Here is a 21,043-nt window from a genome sequence, read left to right as displayed (position 1 = left end):
TACAATTACATTTCCATTCATTTTCATCAACAATTCTACTTGTAGTCATTCAGTATTTGTATGCGTATTATACACAGCTTCTAGACGTACTTACTATGAGTATATACCAATAGGAACTAGCATGAGATTCCACTCTTGATTATGTCATGCATGACTAATCAAATTTAACTTCTACCATGAACTAGTCAACTAACTAGAACTCCTTTTAACCCCACTCACCACTCATCATTCACCACTCACCAATCAATCCATTTCACTTCCAATTCTCTTTCTAATTCTCTCTCAACACCTACACACACTTATGAACAAATTTTTCCAGTAAAATAATCATCATCTTCATCAAAAATTACTTCAAGAATCAAGCTATAATCATCATAGGAAGAACACTTCAAGAACACTTCAAAAATCCTTTCAAGTTTACTAGTTTACTTCCAAGCTTTCTAATCCATTCCAAGTAATCATCTAAGATCAAGAAACCTTTGTTATTTACAGTAGGTTATCTTTCTTATTCAATGTAATATTCATATTCAAACTTTGATTCGATTTCTATAACTATAAACTATCTTAATTCGAGTAAAATCTTACTTAAACTTGTTTTTGTGTCATGATCCTACTTCAAGAACTTTCAAGCCATCCAAGATCCTTTGAAGCTAGATCATTTCTTGTCACTTCCAGTAGGTTTACCTACTAAACTTGTGGTAGTAATGATGTTCATAACATCATTCAATTCATATATATATATATATATATATATATATATATATATATATATATAACTATCTTATTCGAAGATTTAAACTTGTAATCACTAGAACATAGTTTAGTATATTCTAAACTTGTTTGCAAACAAAGTTAATCCTTCTAACTTAACTTTTAAAATAAACTAAACACATGTTCTATATCTATATGATATGCTAACTTAATGATTTAAAACCTGAAAACACGAAGAACACCGTAAAACTGGATATACGCCGTCGTAGTAAAACCGGGGGCTGTTTTGGTTTGGATAATTAAAAACTATGATAAACATTGATTTAAAATCTATTCTTATGGAAAAATGATTTTTATTATGAACATGAAACTATATCCAAAAATCATGGTTAAACTCAAAGTGGAAGTATGTTTTCTAAAATGGTCATCTAGACGTCGTTCTTTCGACTGAAATGACTACCTTTACAAAAATGACTTGTAACCTGTATTTTTGACTATAAACTTATACTTTTTCTGTTTAGATTCATAAACTTAAGTTCTATATGAAACCATAGCAACTTGAATCACTCAAAATGGATTTAAAACGAAGAAGTTATGGGTAAAACAAGATTGGATAATTTTTCTTGTTGTAGCTACGTGAAATTTGTAACAAATCTATACAAATCATAACTTAACCAACTTATATTGTATTATATATGTATTTTAACATATATTATGTAATCTTGGGATACCATAGACACGTATACAATGTTTTTACATATCATATCGACCCATCTATATATATTATTTGGAACAACCATAGACACTCTATATGCAGTAATGTTTGAGTTAGCTATACAGGGTTGAGGTTGATTCCAAAATAATATATATACTTTGAGTTGTGATCGAGTCTGAGACTTGTAGACACTGGGTCGTGGATTGATTCGAGATAATATATATATTGATTTATTTATGTACATCTAACTGTAGACAACTAGTTGTAGGTTACTAACGAGGACTGCTGACTTAATAAACTTAAATCGTTAAAACATAATAAAAATATTGTGAATGTATTTTGATCATACTTTGATATATATGTACATATTTATTATAGGTTCGTTAATCTACCCGTGGCCAAGTCTTATTTTCCGACGAAGTGAAAATCCGTGAAAGTGAGTTATAGTCCCATTTTTACTATCTAATATTTTTGGGATGAGAATACATGTAGTTTTGAAAATGATTTACAAAATAGACACAAGTATTGAAACTACATTCTATGTTGAATCGTTATACCAGATAATTCCCTTGTTGAACTTGGTAGCCTAAGAATTGGTGTTTATTATAATTGCCACCAATTGACGCAAATCCTAAAGATAGATCTATGGGCTTTGACACGCCCCAGTCAGAGAATTTGAACTGCTTTAGTACTTCGATATTTATATATGGGGATATTCTAGATGCATTTGTTAATGTCGGTTACCAGGTGTTCAACCATATGAATGATTTTTATGCATATTGCATGTTATTGAAAGATGAAATCTTGTGGTCTATTATTACAATTTGATATATAGGTTAAACCTATAACTCACCAACATTTTTGTTGACGTTTAAAGCATGTTTATTCTCAGGTGATTATTAAGAGCTTCCGCTGTTGCATGCTAATTTATGGACAAGAGTTGGAGTCAGCATGCTTGTATAATATTGTTTAAAAACTACATTCGAAGACATATATATTGTTGTGTAATATTATTGTAAACCATTATGTAATGGTCATGTGAAAACGCTATATTTTAGATTATCATTATTTGATAATCGTCGTAATATTTTAAAGGTTATGGTTTGTTTTAAAAATCGAAATGCGGTCTTTGAAAAACGTCTCATATAGAGGTAAAAACCTCGTAACGAAATCAATTAATATGGAACGTTTATAATCGATATGAACGGGACATTTCACTAATCTCCCAAAAATGTGTGCGTGTGTTCTCATTGTGTATATAGCGTGAGTGTGATTCCAATATAGGTGTGTTGTACTTAAAGCGTGTGTTTCATATAGTGTGAGTTGCGTTTCAAATAAACGTGTGTATTTCGTGTGTTTCGCATGATTTGTGTGATGTGTGTACTCTATGTTGTGTAAGTGTGTTTGATATTGTTCTACTTTGTAAGAAAGATTTTCTTGAGGACAAGCAGGGTTTAAATGTGGGGTGTTTTGATATTACTAAATTACATCATATATATCTCTCGCAATATCGTGAGAAATACTCTCGAATCAAGGATATTTAAGGCGGTTTCTACAAGTAATGCACGAAGGTATGTAAATTGTATCGGAAAGTGTTTTATAAAGAATTTTGATGAATTATGACCATTATATGAGTTGTGATACCATATTGGTTAATCCCGACATAAGTTATGGTCAAATTAGCGCTCTAAAATGATAAAACAAGGCTTCAGATATGTTGGACTCCGTCCAAAATTTTTGGGACTCCGTCCAAATTAAGGGATATGAAAGAAAAACGAGACAGTAATCCTTAGTTCATTTGGACGCCGTCCAGAAATCTGGACGCCGTCCAGATCTTCACAATGGGACGCTGTTCAAGAAAACATGACGCCGTCCAGACCTTTACAACTGGACGCCGTCCAGAATTTGGGACGCCGTCCAGTGGTAGGTTTCAGCCTACTTTTGACTTTTTGGGCCACTTTAACCACTTTAAAAATGGATGCTTGAGAGACCAGTTGGGAGAGACGAACCAGAGGAGTTAGAAGACGATTTTAGGAGCTATTTTGGAGAACTCCAAGCTCTTTGAAGAGGCTTAACATCCAAGAAACAATATTCAACACCTTCTTCATTCAAGATTCATTCTCTAATTGGTTGATTTCTTGTTCTTAACAATGAATTCCACTTATCACTTGATTGCTCTGTTGCTTGTTAATATGATTATTGGCTAAACTCTATAATGTTTGTCTAGATTAATAACTGAGGTATTGGATGTAATCTTATGGATTGAATGTATTTTGTGTGATAGTTTTAAGTTTGATTCAAGAACATGCTTATTGATGTTAAAAATCATTTGTAACTAGTTAATTGATATGTTGTTGATAAAGAGAACTCTTGTTGATTTATCATATTGATTTACAATCAACTTGTCTTAGATTGATTGTTTACTAAACCGAACCACGGGGGTAAATTAGATTCAATTGGTTAGACGATATAGGGATGAATTGTATGCAACGAACGTTTGTACAATTATTGATAACTATGAAAATAGAAGTCAAGTTTCAAGCCTTAGAACTAGTTAAGTTATCCGATTACAAATACAAGAACTATAGTGAAAAGGGAACCCTTGATCTTGTAATTATGTTTGCGTGTTTACTTAAGAGAACTCTTGGTGAACCTATTAGATAACTTACACACATAATCATTCAGTCGGGTTTTAATATCAAAACTTACATCCAATACCGAGGGTAAAAGATCTAGATGAGCATTTCGACTCTTTGATCTAAATCAAACTATCTTATTTGCTTTCTTTGCACCTGTTTTCATTTTATAAACTTAAAAGACCAAAAATATTGTTTTTACTTTTAATCTTCTCTAATTTGGTTAATCGTTAAATATCCACAAAAACATAATATCTTGTACCTTTAAGTTTCATTTACTTAGTTAATCATAATATAGTTTCTAATTCTAGTTTGACTAATACAACTGTCTTTGGAACGATACACGGAATTTATCATTTACTATACTACTACACGATCGGGTACACTGCCCGTTAGTGTGTAACAATCTTTAATCGGTATTTTTCCATACTATTTCATACAACAATTCATATACCACATTTCGCACATCAGAAGCCTTCATCAGTGGTGTTTCACCTGTTCATCATTAATTTGTGATTATAGTGATGTTTGGATCCAGATTCTTACTGAAATGGATTAATCGATGCATCATGATTCGTTTGCAATCAATTTCATGGATCAATTCATCTGAATTAAATTTTGGCGATTCTCAATTTCATGGATCTTCGATTTGAAACCACCGGTGAATATTCTGACGCCATTGAAGAAGATTCCGATGCCATCAAAGAATCTGACGCCATCAAAGAATATTCTGACACCATCAAAGAATCCGATTTCGTTTCATTTACACGTTTTATGTTTGATTTATTGAATTGAAGTTTTTTATTGAATTTGGGGAAAACTTCAGACAGCGTATTCTGTTTAAAATGGGAGATAGGAAAAAAGAACAAAGAAAGGAAAAAGACAGAGGGAGAAGAAACATGGAGAAGAAAACATTTACAAGTGGCATTAAATTAGATTTGTGCATCTCGTTGAGCATCTTTCATGTTTGGTGGTTTAATAAACATGGAGAAGAAAAAAATAAAAAATAAAAAGAAAATAAAAAAGAAGAGAATTAATAGATGACGGTTTTACCCTCACATGCATCGCACATGACTGAAGTTAACGAACATTTTTATCTGCTGTTATTGACAGGGACCACCCACCCTCGTTTTGTAAACCACAGGGACCACGAACCTCGAAAATAAACATCAGGGACCATTTACCCCATTTCATGTAAATCACAGGGACCATTTATCCAATTTTTTCTATTTATAATCACAGAAACAAAGAGAGAATTAACACTTGTAATTGAGCGTCGTTATTATTTTTTCGTGTTAATAACTAGCCTAATAGCTATTCAAAAAAAGGTTAAAATCGTAAATAGGTTATATACTTTCATTTTTGTTCTAATGGAGGCTATATACTTAAAAAAATATCAATGTAGTCTATATACTTTTAAAAGGTGTATCGATGTATACCAACAAAACTTAAAAACGTGCTAACATCATCATCTTCATCGTATCAACCATCATCTAATCGAAGCTTCAAATTACTTGAAAATGATGCCAATAACCTCGACTAACAGCTTTTGTGAAGTATTTTTTATTTTTTTTGAAAAGCAAACTTTTATCACCAAGGAAAAATACAGTACAACACAAACCAGTCCCAGAATTACATGGAAGATTTCTGAGCCCAAACCTTTTTGAATAGCACACGACCTATATATCTGTACAAATATACCATCGGCGATTTCAGAATTCGGTGAAGAACATGAGTAGTTTTCATGCAGAACACCAAAATTGTGTTTTGTTGACAGGAATACACTTTTTGAAAGTATATAGCATACATTGGTATTTTTAGAGTATATAGCCTACATTGAAACAAAAATGAAAGTGTATAGCCTATTTATGAAAGAGCAAGTTGCAGGTTTTTTCCATGTCATATTTTTAAAAAAAAAATACACTTAATCATTAACCGGTTTAGCCGGTAGCAAGTCATTTTTGTTAACATGAGTACACTTTTTGAAAGTATATAGCCTACATTGGTATTTTTCTGAGTATATAGCCTATATTGGAACAAAAATGAAAGTATATAGCCTATTTATAGCTTTAACCCTTTAAATAAATATATAAAGTATAAAGTTTTTATTAAGGTATAGGATATTGAGAGGGAGACTTTATGTACTTTTCAGGTGTTTTACTTTGACTTTTTAGAGGTGAAAAATGAATTCTCTTTATTATAAGATAAGGGAATGATTGTTTACATATTACCTCTCCATACATCATTTTTGTGAAATTGAATTTGTTGTTGTTGTATACGAACAAATAGGGGGTCTTTCTGGAAATGTTAAACAAAAGTTTTTCCCTTGCATCTTGGTCACTTTTACTTTTTTGTTATTTTGTAATCTTCAGGGTATCATACCTTATAGCTTAACAGTTATAAGTCATTTTCTCATTACTTTAGGTCTATCATTTTTTATTTTTATTGGCATTACTATAGTGGGATTTCAAAGAAATATGTTTCATTTTTTAAGCATCTTAGTTGAATAAGGTCAAAGTATTAACCGACTATATATAAAGACAGGAGTATTAACAAAAATATTAATAATGAGATTGACAAGGATGTTAATGGCCTACTTTTTGACGATATTCAACTGAGATAATAGACTTGTTAAAACATTTTAGTGAAAATAGGACCCACGACAAGGAAATGGTATGCACGTAGACCTGTAATCGAAACCATGTAGAAATTCATGTGTTAGTTTATCAAGATTTTAACGAACAAACAAATACTGAGTAAAAAAGTACAATTTTTTTTTTAAAAGCAACTGAATAATATTAAGAGAAATAAAAGTTACAAGGCTGCTAGATCCACACATATAGCAGCATGAAAATAGACCAAACTATACAACTCAAAACCTATGATCTCAATACTATATGCTGAGATAGCAAATAAAACTACTCGAACTATTTAATCTCTAAATAGACTTGCGGATTCGATAACCACCTACACCATTCTAGCTTTGGATCTTTTAATCTTCTAGAGATCCAATCGAAACTCGTGATTTGAATCTCATTCACAATCGAAGGGACACACACGATTTTGCTTTTGAAGATTTTCAAGTTCTGATTTTTCCACAATAAATACCTGCTTGACCACTCAACCGCTTGCAAAATCTTTGCCCCAAGTTTCGAAGAGTGTCTATTTAGGGTACCCTCAAAAGTCTCGATGGTACTAAGTCTCAAGTACATCATAAGCAATTTTACAGAAAATTAAGGCATGGTCTATTGATTCGACGTCATCATCACACATGGGACATCTTACCGAGTGGAGATCCACACCCCTCTTATCAAGTTCCATTAAAGAAGGTAATCGCTTTCTACGTGCTCTCCATATAAAAACTTCGACTTTTTTTGGTACCAAGGAATTCTTCATTGATTCCGGTTGACTTCGCTCATGTGCTAACACTTTCTCCATGATTAGATAGTTCATCTTTTTCGTAGTAAAAAGCCCGTTCGATGCCAACAACCAATTACACACATCTGCTGTACCTGTGCCATTCGATCCTTTATTAGAAATATACTCCCTTATTTGCGTGATTAATTCTTCCAGCATGTCTCTAGTTCTCCTACTTATTTCACGATTCCATTGCCAAATGAAGCTACATTCACCGCCTTGCCATCTAACTCGATCCGCCACCTTTGCATCTTTGTTTTGATCAAGTTGGTATAACCTGTTGTACCTGATGCGAAGATCTTCACCCCCTAGCCAGTTTTCTGACCAGAAAGCAGTGGTCGACCCCTCACCAATTTGCAGCTGGAACGACGTGGTGAAAGGTATCCCTAGAGAGAAAACTTTTCGGCCTGCTTTAATGATTGAGTTCCAAGTGCTGCAAAACGAATACTGTGAAGATAAATCGTTAGTAGAAAGGCCGCCATTTGGCCCATATATGCTCGCGATGACTTTGGTCCATAACGAGTTTGACTCGGTATGGAACCGCCACCACCACTTGCATAATAAGGCTAAATTTTTGCATAACAATGAGCCCACATTTAGTCCACCATCCGAATATGGAAGCATTATTTTTTCCCACTTTACCCACGCAATTTTTTTCCCTCCCCGGGGTTTCCCCAAAAGAAATCTCTCCTCACTCTCTCAAGTACTTTTAACACACTAGGCGGGGCACGATATAGCGAAAAGTAATACAACGGAAGACTCGAAAGAACCGATTTAACAAGTGTAATCCTACCACCAAAAGAAATCGAGCGTGTTCTCCAATCCGAAAGTTTGCTCTTGAATTTCTCAACTACTACTTTCCAATCATTTATTTTATTCATTCTTGCACCAATCGGTAACCCAAGGTAGGTGAATGGAAGATTCCCGGATTTACACCCAAGAAGATTTGCAAAAGATGAAGTTTCATTATCATCCACCCCAACACCATAAATACAACTTTTTCCAAGGTTTATCTTAAGTCCCGATGTTAGTTCAAAACATTTAAGTAGATTCATCAAGCTCCTCACATTTTCATAGTTCCACTTACCAAAGAATATTGTATCATCCGCGTATTGAAGATGTGAGATTATGACTTTATTCCTACCAATTGCCACTCCCTTGTAAAGATTTCGATCAACCGCCGATTTCGCGAGAATATTAAGACCTTCAACTGCCACAATAAAGAGAAAAGGCGAGAGGGGATCACCTTGCCTCACTCCCCGACCCATGGAGAACTCGTTAGTGGGAGATTCGTTAACTAATATCGAAATAGAAGCCGAATACAAACATGCCATAATCCACTTGCACCACCTCTCCTCAAAACCCATGCTTAACATTACTTCCTTTAAATAGTCCCAATCAAGGCTATCAAACGCCTTCTCAAAATCTACCTTGAAAATCAAACCCTTATTATGTTGTCTTCTAATGAAGTCAATGGTCTCGTTTGCGATTAGGACACCATCTAGGATAAATCTTCCTTTCAAGAAAGCGCTTTGTTCAATACCTATCACACTTGGGATAACTTGTGAGATTCTATTAGACAATAGCTTTGACAAAATCTTATAGAAACCACTAATGAGGCTTATGGGTCTAAAATCATTAAGGCCTAGTGGATCCTTTATCTTCGGAATTAACGAGATGAAATAAGCATTGCAACCTTTTGAAATTTCCCCCTTCTCCCAAAACCAACGGATTGCGTTCATAAGATAACTTTTTATGACGTCCCAATTTTTTTTAAAAGATCCCATATTGAATCCATCGGAGCCCGGAGCCTTGTTACTATCACAATCCTTTAAAGCTTGCAAAACTTCATCTTCCGTGAAAGGATTCTCTAGACTTATAGCCTGATCTTCACTTAAAACCGGGTATGTTAAATTGGCCATGGAGGATCTGATGTTACACTTTTTCTGAAATTGGATTTCGAAATGAGAGTGGATGGAGTTCATAATATCACACACGTTTTCATTCCAAATGCCATTAATGACCAAACCTCGTATGTTGTTGTTATTCTGATTCCTCCGAATGATTCCATGAAAGTAGCTCGAATTTTTGTCACCTTCGATAATCCACTTGATTCTAGCCTTTTGTCTAAGCATATTTGCCTTTGATCTTTCTTTACTCAACCACTGCTTTCGACAATCTAACCACTCCAATCTTTCTTGCTCCGAGAGGCAATTGTTTTCTGCTAGTACTTCCTACTTATCCACCTTATCTTTGATCTCTTTAATCTCTTGATCTAGATTAGAGAAATTCGAGGTCCTCCATGCTTTTAAAGCGTTTTTTACATTCTTCAGTTTATTTTGAAAGATACAGTCCATTCTGTTTCCCCTTACTTCAATGTTCCATGCCTCTTCAATCACCTTGTCTATTCCTTCCACATTTAGCCATTCGTTAAAGAACTTAAATGGTTTAGGCCCGAAATCCACAATTTTATCTCTTAAAACAATCGGACAATGATCCGAGAATTTCCTTTCCAGGACAATAGCTGATAGATCCTCCCATAAGTTGATGAATTTTTCGCATACAAGGAACCTATCAAGCTTGCTCATCTTAATACCATTATCGCAAACCCTTGTGAATTTTCTACCACCTAGAGGGACTTCAATTAACTCATTATTAGAGATGAAGTTGTTAAACCTCGTTGCACGACTTGGAAAGTATAAACTATTCAACCTTTCATCCTCATTCCTTACTTCGTTGAAATCCCCGTACAACAACCAATTCGTGTCGACCTTTTTCAAAAGTGAATCTAAGGATTCCCACATTCTTTTTTCCCCGCATCATCGTGAGGTCCATAGATATTCACCACAATAGACTCTTTCTTTGATATCATCCAACATCCTTTGATAGCCACATAGAATTCACCCTCCACAATAACTTCTATGCTAAAAAGATTGTTATCCCACAGTAGCATCAGACCACCAGAATTACCTACTGCCTTTTTTTGTGCTAGCCCTACATTGTTGGTCCACCACAAATTTGAGGCCCAAAATTCACTAACGCCATTACTTTTTGTTTCTTGAATCGCCAAGATATCCTGTTTTTCTTCTCTACACAAGTTTTTAACCCAACCATATGCACCTTCTTTCGCAAATCCTCTAATATTTATTGAAATAACCTTCATTTTTAAATTAAAACTGCGATATTGCACAACAAATCTGCCTACTAATTACGAGAATTTACCTCTGGCCATTTGAGGCCCAACCTTTTCCCATAATCTTTCACTTCATCTATGCTTCTTGTCTTCGACATCCCACTGTGACTAACTCTATTCACGCTAACATTTGAAGTTGCTTTGCTACCTTTCTTACTGACCTCACACTTTTTGCTCTGGTGATTTAATCTATCCTTATGTGGGTTAGCATTAGGTTTACATTTGGAGCATTACTCTTGTTTCTTCCTGTTACTGCCCATTCTCGCCATCGATTTCATACGCATAAGTCATGAAGATGACTTCCAATTCCCAGGGGTGCAACGGACACAATTGATACAAAGTGTAGAGTTGGATCGATTACTAATTGAGGTTGATTTAGAGTGATGGGGGTTGGTTACCAGAATCGATTTGGTTTTGGATCTATGTTTAGGTGCTTTAGGTAAATCACCTTCAACATCGAGGTTAATGTTGGAGATGGGACTGTTGTTTGGTGTAGGAGAAATTACCTCTTTGGGGAGTCGATCATCAAGTTGAGGAGGATTGCTGGTGATGGGAGAGTGTCGATAGGTTGGGGAAGGTCTACGATTTTGATTGTGAGGTAACTGGTTATCGACTGGAATGGGTGATTTTGAGGTATTGGTATCACAATTAGTGGACTCACATTCAGAATTGGGCTTAGGAGGTAAATTACAGTCTATGGGCTCTTTTGAAAGGTTATGATTATTGGGCTGAGACTTGGTTACCGAAACTGATTTATCTTGTACAGGAATAGGTAGTTTTGGGTTAATAGGTTTAATGGGCTCACTATTGCAATCTTTTTGGGTTGAAAGATGCTTGGGTTTCATTCTGTAAACAAGCTCACTTCTAGGGTAATTATGAGAAACGGGTTGCGAAGTGGTAGGGTTGGGGGAAAGTAACGAATGTTTACGGGGTTTGGATTGATTTGGGGAAGGTAAAGGGGTTGGAGCTTGGGTTTCCAAGACAAAATCATCATCATTATTACAGGTGTGTCAAAACGTAACCTTTAAAATGAAGACAATATGCTTAATAATTAACACATAATACAGGCAACTAAAACCCGATCATGCAGTAACTAGCAAGTAAATTGGCCAGTTCGATCCACAGGGAGAAGTTTGTTTTTAAGATTTTACCACGATTAATTATTCTAAAAGGGGGGTTTTGTGTTTGAAGTTGTATTTTCGTTTAACGAAACAGTAAATAAATATAGTAATTAACAAGAATGAGAATGCGATGTTTACTTCTATGCTTGATAAATGACAGGGATTGTTCTTCTATAATTAAAACCGTTATGTAATAGTTACAATAGAGTAGTTTATACCAATTTCACAATTTCTATAAACTTAAGAGTTATGTTTAATCAACAAGATTCTTTCGTGGTTGAATTCACATAAAACCTAGTTTACTAAGATCACTCTAAGTAAACTACATGATTGTATATCCTAAATATCGTTCAATTAGCATCTTATACTCACATATAGGTTGCTAGATCACTAGGTGTTAAAGTATAAGCTATGATCTTTGATAAATTCACATAAATCAAGTCATAACTTACATAATTGAACTAGGATACAAGGATGATTACAACTATGGATCTTTTAAAAGAACATGGTGATTTAGATTGATTAACTAACAAGATTCAACCCGGTTAAACTCACGTGAAACCTAAATTACAACAATCACTTGAGGTAATTTCATAACTATGTTGCATTGGAACTTATTCAATTACCGAATTAGACACATAACAAAATCACTTAAGTTTATGCATCTAATCATCTAGATTACTAGGTGTATTAAAGTATAGATTGTTTTCCTAGTTAACTCACATTAATAGGTTTGCAATCTATATAATTGAAGTAATGAACTAAACAAGCATAACAACGGTTCTTACGATTAAACTAGATAATTTAATCAATCAAACATATGCATAACTAGCATAACATCAAAGTATAGAACAATCCCAAGCTATAAATCTTACATTGAAGCAAACACACAAGGCTTTTAGCCTAACATAATCATAGTAGAACTAATGAAACAGTAAATACAAGTTGAATTCATGTTTAAAAAGATATAGAACAATAGTACCAATTGCGATAAACGATCCTAGCTTAATCTTGATGTTGAAAGAGTGGAGATTGACTTGCAGCCTTCCTTGAACCTTGAAAATCGTATTAGAACTGAGGGAGAACGTAGTAGTGAAGGTCTCTGAAGTATGTAACCAAAGGCTCTCTTAAATAGGCTAAAAAGTTAGGTAAAATGGCCAGAAATTGACCAGATGCGCCGCATCTGTTTGGGATGCGCCGCATCTCTTTACGCTCAGTAGATTCCAGCTCGATTCTGCACTCAGAACTGTCGACAGGGGACCAGATGCGCCGCATCTGGGACAGATGCGCCGCATCTGGCTTGGATGCACCGCATCCATCTCAGATGCGCCACATCTGAGGTTGTTTTGGTCCAGAAGTCTTTATGCTTCGCATCTGAAACTGTCGGGAGTTATTTGGTGCATAGATGCGCCGCATCTAAGAGAGATGTGCCGCATTTGGACCTGTTTCAGTGGTTTCGGGCTGTTTTACGCGTTCAATCTTCGTTTTAACTCTGTTATCGCTGTTGGTCTTCATTTATTCATTCACAATGGACTTTTACAAATATACACGAATTACAATACATACGTACAACAATTACATACAAATGGAACAATTTTGGATCAAAATAATGGCAATAAACATGTATAATTTTGGCGTTATCAAAATCTCCACACTTAAACCTTGCTTGTCCTCAAGCAAGACTCACAAGAAATCGAAATTTACTATAGTGAACACACTTATTTAATTGAGAACACAAAAATGGGAATCACACTCACTTGATATAGTACATAAGATACACAAGTTATTTAGTAACACAATAACTCACGCTATATGGAACACACACTCGGGTCACAATATATACACTCACACTTTTTATTTCACACACGAATCAAACTCACGCGTTTTGAGTATACACACACCTTTGGAGTACACACGCTTTTATTTATTTCACAATGTAATACACACACTTTTAGTACACACATGAAATGAAATCACACCAAAGTCGAAAGGCGGGTTTTAAAGTCTACATTTCTTAAAAATTTGGATCCTTAGGGAAATTGGGACCTTTTCGAAAAACCTTTTATATTTTGAAAATTAGACATGTTAGTTTTTACACTAACAAATTTTCCGGTTTTAACCTCAAAGTCCGGTTGAGGGTAACTGAAAATCGAAGCCTCAGTTGGCGCTTTGCAAGCTACTCGCCCCCATGATTGAAGTATCATGGTACTTGAAACCGGATGTCCTAAAAATGGTTTTACACAATATAGTTCATAAAATAGAATAAGTTTTTAGAAGAAACTATATCAGGTCCAAATATCATCGGTGAACCATGAGTTTGCACACCTCAATTTGTTATGGCATATGTATGTTGGCCGCAGTCAACATAGATGCGGTTGATCTTTACGGAGATCATCCATCTGGGGATTAGATTCATTAGTCTTAAAAGCTAATTTGCAATGTGCCCCCCATTGTACGAGACAGATCCATCTCATGGTTAGGATAAGTCTGACCACCAAAAACCCTGTTTGATGCTGAGGTGAGGTGGATTTCCAGCCGATGATAGAGATGACTTTTCAAGATTTTTCGTCAATCTACAGCTGTTCTGGACTACATCTTCTAACATAAGTTAGCAAGTGTGTCATATTGGAAGACTTGACTTCCTTCACAATCATTACATAGATGAGCATTGGATTAGATTATTAGAACAATAAATTACTTGATGATTCTTTTTCATTCAGAATGTGGTATAGCCTGATGATTATATCTTTTATATGACTACTAGTTTTTATGATTTTTTAACAAAATAAACTCAATCATTTGGTTGTTTCTTAATTTGTTTTGTGATAATAATTTCGGTGTATACACCTAGTTTTAAAATCTACAAATTTTAAACAAAATTTGAATTTATGAAGATAAAAGTTTAAAAATTTTCACCATTTTAAGCCTTTTTAACTAAAATCAAAAACCCGAAAGAATTTATAACTTCCTCCCCACACTTGAGTTCATGTATCGCCCTCGTTACATGAAATCAGAAAAAATTTAAATTCAAGAGGGTTAAAGAGTGTAAGAGAGTTTATTACTTTCAAGGTCTAAAACCGAAGTTCATGGGATGATGGCGCTGAACTGAATGCCAGCATAAGAACATCATCCGCTTCTTGCAACCACAAAACAATCACCAATCAAGTATGTGCTGAACTTACTGCCAGTCTTTGTAAAAAATGCAGCATATAGCACAATGCTCACCTGTATCAATTCAAACAAAGCAAACATACGATCACACAAATAAATGGGGGTGTACTCCATGTACTAAAAACCCCACTTATAATTATCTAAATTATTCAAATTACAATCATCCAAAATACTATCAAGTTATTACACACCAAACATAAAGATAAATTGTTTTTGAAACAAATCAACATCAATCAAACCGTTCACACACTTCACCAATAATCATGTCAACTTCATAAGAATCCCCAAAAAGAGTTACTTGGGCCAGCTTCGCCTTCATTTTGGTTTCCCGCGTCGTCGTCCTGAAATATTGAGGGGTTGTACCCCTGATAAGTTGCTTGAGCAGGGACGACAACAGTGTCTTCAGTAGACGGGTTAGGAGGAGGAGGAGGATAAGGCGCAGGATATGGATCACCCATTTGAACCCATGTTTCGTATGTAGGCCAAGGAGAGGGGGTATAGTTAGCGGGATCTGCAGCATATGACACAGTCTGTTCATGTATCCAGTTAAGCTGATTTTGCTGCCCCGCTTGAGTGTACCACGTTCGATCATTCCCTACATCAATGTAATGTTGCATCTCCCTGTTACATGTATCGTAGTGATCAATTACCTTTTGGGTGTTTCGATCATTATGGAGTCGCAAATCTGAACTATCGTGCCATGTAAGCCTCCCAATCATTTCCCGGACCCGAACTACTTCCAACATTCGGCTGTGGATCTGGCTACGGTTGTGGTTGTTCTGGTTGCCTGTTCACGGGATCCACATACCTAGTTAGAAGGCCGTTCGACCCCCTAGTTAAAATGTTTGCCCTTGTATAGCTTACTCTATTAAAGGCAATCATATGTTTCTCCTCTAACCCACTTGTATTGATACGAAAATGTTGGGCAATCCTGGTTACAAAATGGCCTCCCATGATTGGTGTAATCTTTTTCCTTTCTTCGAGAAGGAAAGTGAGAATCACTCGTGGAATATGAACATGGGAGTGATCTATTATCGCGTGAATGTACCAGATATCCAAGTTGGTAACTTTTTCGCTACTGTCTTTTCGACAGTTTATGGTACTTGAAATGAATCTTTGGATGCATCGATGCTCGTAGGTACGTAGCTTGCTACAAGTCTGCTTGCTTGCACTATATGCACTATTGCTCATGTCCACCCATGCTTCTGAATGATTAAAAGAAGAAACATAGTATATACATTGATTAAAGTAATTTTGCATCAATTGATGTGGCAACCCTTCATAGATATCCAACGCCTTTACAAATTGTAGCAGTGTTAATGTTCGGTCTTGTCCTCCAAGATGAAATCTCATAAAGGTACCGGATGTTGGTGACGTGTAATCAACCCTAAGTGAACCAACGAATTATTTGACTAAAAGTGGGTACACTCTTTCTTGCATTCTGAACAGGTTTTCCCATGCATATATTCGATGGCCTTGATACGTTACTCAGAAAAGGTTGCGAAAATTTTGATATTCACCGGCTTCTTCTAATGGTGTCCAATCGATATATTTCCCCGGATATATGTCTTTGTGTAGAAGTGCCTTCATCCGTTCATGATATTCCGGATGCCTCAAAACTGCATTGATCCATGGATCCGGAGTGGTTAATCCACGGAAATTTAACTGCCTGTTGTCAATATCCATTTCTTCCTCTTCAACAGCATGTTCTTCTTCACTTGTTTCCTCATCTATAATTGCCGGGGCTTTTTGCTTCTTTGATTTTGGGTTTGATGATGAAGCTCTAGTCTACAAAAACACAACAAAACCAAACAAACAAAACAACAAACCAAGTTGATTAGCGCTAAAGAAATTCGAAACATCTTTCATATTGCACAAGCCAAAACCATGTAGAACACGTTATATCGTACGCATTACACAAACTCTCATGTCAAACATAATTCTATCATGGATGTACTTATCTCATTTTTAACAAACATGTACTAATATGACTCATAATCTTTATCACTTCATAAGTTCAATCATATCTAGCATAATTAGTTTCACCAAAACAAGTATATGAAACCATTAGCATTCATCAATAAGCATGTCAAACAATATACAATCAATGGTTATCATACATTTAGACACTAAAGTCGACTCAAGTATACAATTTCATCAAAAAGCCTAAGCATACAATCCTTAACTTTCACAAATAAAACTTTTGAATTCGAACAAACACTAAGTTAAGGCGTATATGAGTTTAGCATAATCAATGAATTGCTTTAATTCCACTTAGAACACTCACTTAGTCAACAAAAGTTAAAATCCCCAATTTAAGAACCCTACAATTCAATAATTTGTATAATCGTGTAATTCAACTAAGGTTCATGCGGATTTGCCAATGTATACTAGTAATTGAACTCTAAAGCATCCCAATTTAAACAAGTAATGGTCATTTTTTCGAAATCCCCAAATTCATGAAGAACCCTAATTTCTAAAGTAAATTTTTGAGTAATTAAGCATGAAATTCGAGCATGAATAAGGATTAGTAACAACAATACAAGCATATAATGACCAAAACATGAAGATTTAAACATCTCCACACCTAGAACAAGCTAAATCCGAATTTGAGAATGAAGAACACAAGAACCATGAAGAAATGAAGATTAATCTTACCTTTCTTATGTTGATAGACGGATTAGATGCTCAAAGATGGGTTTAATCGGTTGATTTAGTGTTTAGAGATGAAATCCTTGAGAGAAAATGGGATGAAAGTCGGAGTTGTAGGTGAAAAAATGAATAAAAATGATAAACTCCCGTATTTGTGCAAAAAAATAGGCAGAAACCCACATTCAGACACAGATGCGGTGCATCTGCAGCAGATGCGGCGCATCTGTCTCAGATGCGGCGCATCTGGTGGTCCAAATGCGGCGCATGACCTTTTCTCGGCGCATCAAAAACTGTCGACATTTTTCTTGTCCTCAGATGCGGCGCATCCAGTCTGGATGCGGCGTATCTGGCCCTGTTGCACCAGTTTTGACATTTTTTTCGCGTATTAAACATTTTGGAAGGTCCCTAAACAACTTGGTTCATACTAAAACTCGAAAAATCACTCAAAACACTCAAAACAATCAATCCTAAGAAACGAACACACCGAAGGAACTATATACAATTTGTGAGGTTTATTAGTGAGTCGTTCACGCAACTCCTTCCCAAGCTAATTAGCGTTGGGGGAGAAAGTGATGTCATCTTGAACCGTGGTATTAACTATTGCTCATGTCCACCCATGCTTCTGAATGATTAAAAGGAGAAACATAGTATATATATTGATTAAAGTAATTTTGCATCAATTGATGTGGCAACCCTTCATAGATATCCAACGCCTTTACAAATTATAGCAGTGTTAATGTTCGGTCTTGTCCTCCAAGATGAAATCTCATAAAGGTACCGGATGTTGGTGACGTGTAATCAACCCTAAGTGAACCAACGAATTCTTTGACTAAAAGTGGGTACACTCTTTCTTGCATTCTGAACAGGTTTTCCCATGCATATATTCGATGGCCTTGATACGTTACTCAGAAAAGGTTGCAAAAATTTTGATATTCACCTGCTTCTTCTAATAGTGTCCAATCGATATATTTCCCCGGATATATGTCTTTGTGTAGAAGTGCCTTCATCCGTTCATGATATTCCGGATGCCTCAAAACTGCATTGATCCATGGATCCGGAGTGGTTAATCCACGGACATTTAACTGCCTGTTGTCAATATCCATTTCTTCCTCTTCAACAGCATGTTCTTCTTCACTTGTTTCCTCATCTATAATTGTCGGGGCTTTTTGCTTCTTTGATTTTGGGTTTGATGATGAAGCTCTAGTCTACAAAAACACAACAAAACCAAACAAACAAAACAACAAACCAAGTTGATTAGCGTTAAAGAAATTCAAAACATCTTTCATATTGCACAAGCCAAAACCATGTAGAACACGTTATATCGTACGCATTACACAAACTCTCATGTCAAACATAATTCTATCATGGATGTACTTATCTCATTTTTAACAAACATGTACTAATATGACTCATAATCTTTATCACTTCATAAGTTCAATCATATCTAGCATAATTAGTTTCACCAAAACAAGTATATGAAACCATTAGCATTCATCAATAAGCATGTCAAACAATATGCAATCAATGGTTATCATACATTTAGAAACTAAAGTCGACTCAAGTATACAATTTCATCAAAAAGCCTAAGCATACAATCCTTAACTTTCACAAATAAAATTTTTGAATTCGAACAAACACTAAGTTAAGGCGTATATGAGTTTAGCATAATTAATGAATTGCTTTAATTCCACTTAGAACACTCACTTAGTCAACAAAAGTTAAAATCCCCAATTTAAGAACCCTACAATTCAATAATTTATATAATCGTGTAATTCAACTAAGGTTCATGCGGATTTACCAATGTATACTAGTAATTGAACTCTAAAGCATCCCAATTTAAACAAGTAATGGTCATTTTTTCGAAATCCCCAAATTCATGAAGAACCCTAATTTCTAAAGTAAATTTTTGAGTAATTAAGCATGAAATTCGAGCATGAATAAGGATTAGTAACAACAATACAAGCATATAATGACCAAAACATGAAGATTTAAACATCTCCACAACTAGAACAAGCTAAATCCGAATTTGAGAATGAAGAACACAAGAACCATGAAGAAATGAAGATTAATCTTACCTTTCTCATGTTGATAGACGGATTAGATGCTCAAAGATGGGTTTAATCGGTTGATTTAGTGTTTAGAGATGAAATCCTTGAGAGAAAATGGGATGAAAGTCAGAGTTGTAGGTGAAAAAATGAATAAAAATGATAAACTCCCGTATTTGTTCAAAAAAAATAGGCAGAAACCCACATTCAGACACAGATGCGGCGCATCTGCAGCAGATGCGGCGCATCTGTCTCAGATGCGGTGCATCTGGTAGTCCAAATGCGGCGCATGACCTTTTATCGGCGCATAAAAAACTGTCGACATTTTTCTTTTCCTCAGATGCGGCGCATCCAGCCTGGATGCGGCGCATCTGGCCCTGTTGCACCAGTTTTGACGTTTTTTTTTCCGCGTATTAAACATTTCGGGATGTCCCTAAACAACTTGGTTCATACTAAAACTCGAAAAATCACTCAAAACACTCAAAACACTCAAAACAATCAATCCTAAGAAACGAACACACCGAAGGAACTATATACAATTTGTGAGGTTTATTAGTGAGTCGTTCACGTGACTCCTTGACAAGCTAATACGCGTTGGGGGAGAAAGTGATGTCATCTTGAACCGTGGTATTAACTCCATCAAAATAGAGTTTTAATCGATGATCATTCACTTTAAAAGTATTTCCGTTTCCAAACAACTCAACATATCCCGATGGAAATGCTTGTTTCACCAAATAAGGTCCCGTCCATCGGGACTTCAACTTTCCGGGAGAAAATTTAAACCGTGAGTTAAAAACCAAAACCTTATCACCGGTTTTAAACTCTTTCACTTCTTTCAATCGGGCATCATGCCACCTTTTCATTTTATCCTTATACGAGCTCGAATTCTCGTACGCCTCTAACCTCAACTCTTCCAATTCATGCATTTGCATGAATCGGTTTTCACCAGCCTTTTCCATGTCTAAATTACAAAGTTTCAATGCCCAGTATGCTCTATGTTCCACTTCAACCGGAAAATGGCACGCTTTACCATATACAAGTCTAAATGGTGTGGTACCGAATGGTGTTTTAAAAGCAGTCCTAAAGGCCCACAACGCATCATCTAACTTGCGTTGCCAAATCTTAGGGTTGTTATCAACCGTCTTCTCAAGTATGCGTTTTAAGGCACGATTCGTGTTCTCCACTTAACCACTCGTTTGCGGGTGGTACGGAGTAGAGAAACGATGAGTTACGCCATACTTCTTCAACACCTTTTCAAGAAGGTTGTTGGCAAAATGTGTTCCTCGATCGGATATGAGTGCCTTCGGGATTCCAAAGCGCGAGAAGATATTTTTCAAGAAGTTCACCACCACCCTAGCATCATTCGTAGGTAAAGCTTTCGC

The sequence above is a fragment of the Rutidosis leptorrhynchoides genome, chromosome 3 (genome assembly GCF_046630445.1).
Source record: "Rutidosis leptorrhynchoides isolate AG116_Rl617_1_P2 chromosome 3, CSIRO_AGI_Rlap_v1, whole genome shotgun sequence".
In the NCBI taxonomy this organism is placed as follows: domain Eukaryota; kingdom Viridiplantae; phylum Streptophyta; class Magnoliopsida; order Asterales; family Asteraceae; genus Rutidosis; species Rutidosis leptorrhynchoides.
This window is presented reverse-complemented; position numbering follows the sequence as displayed.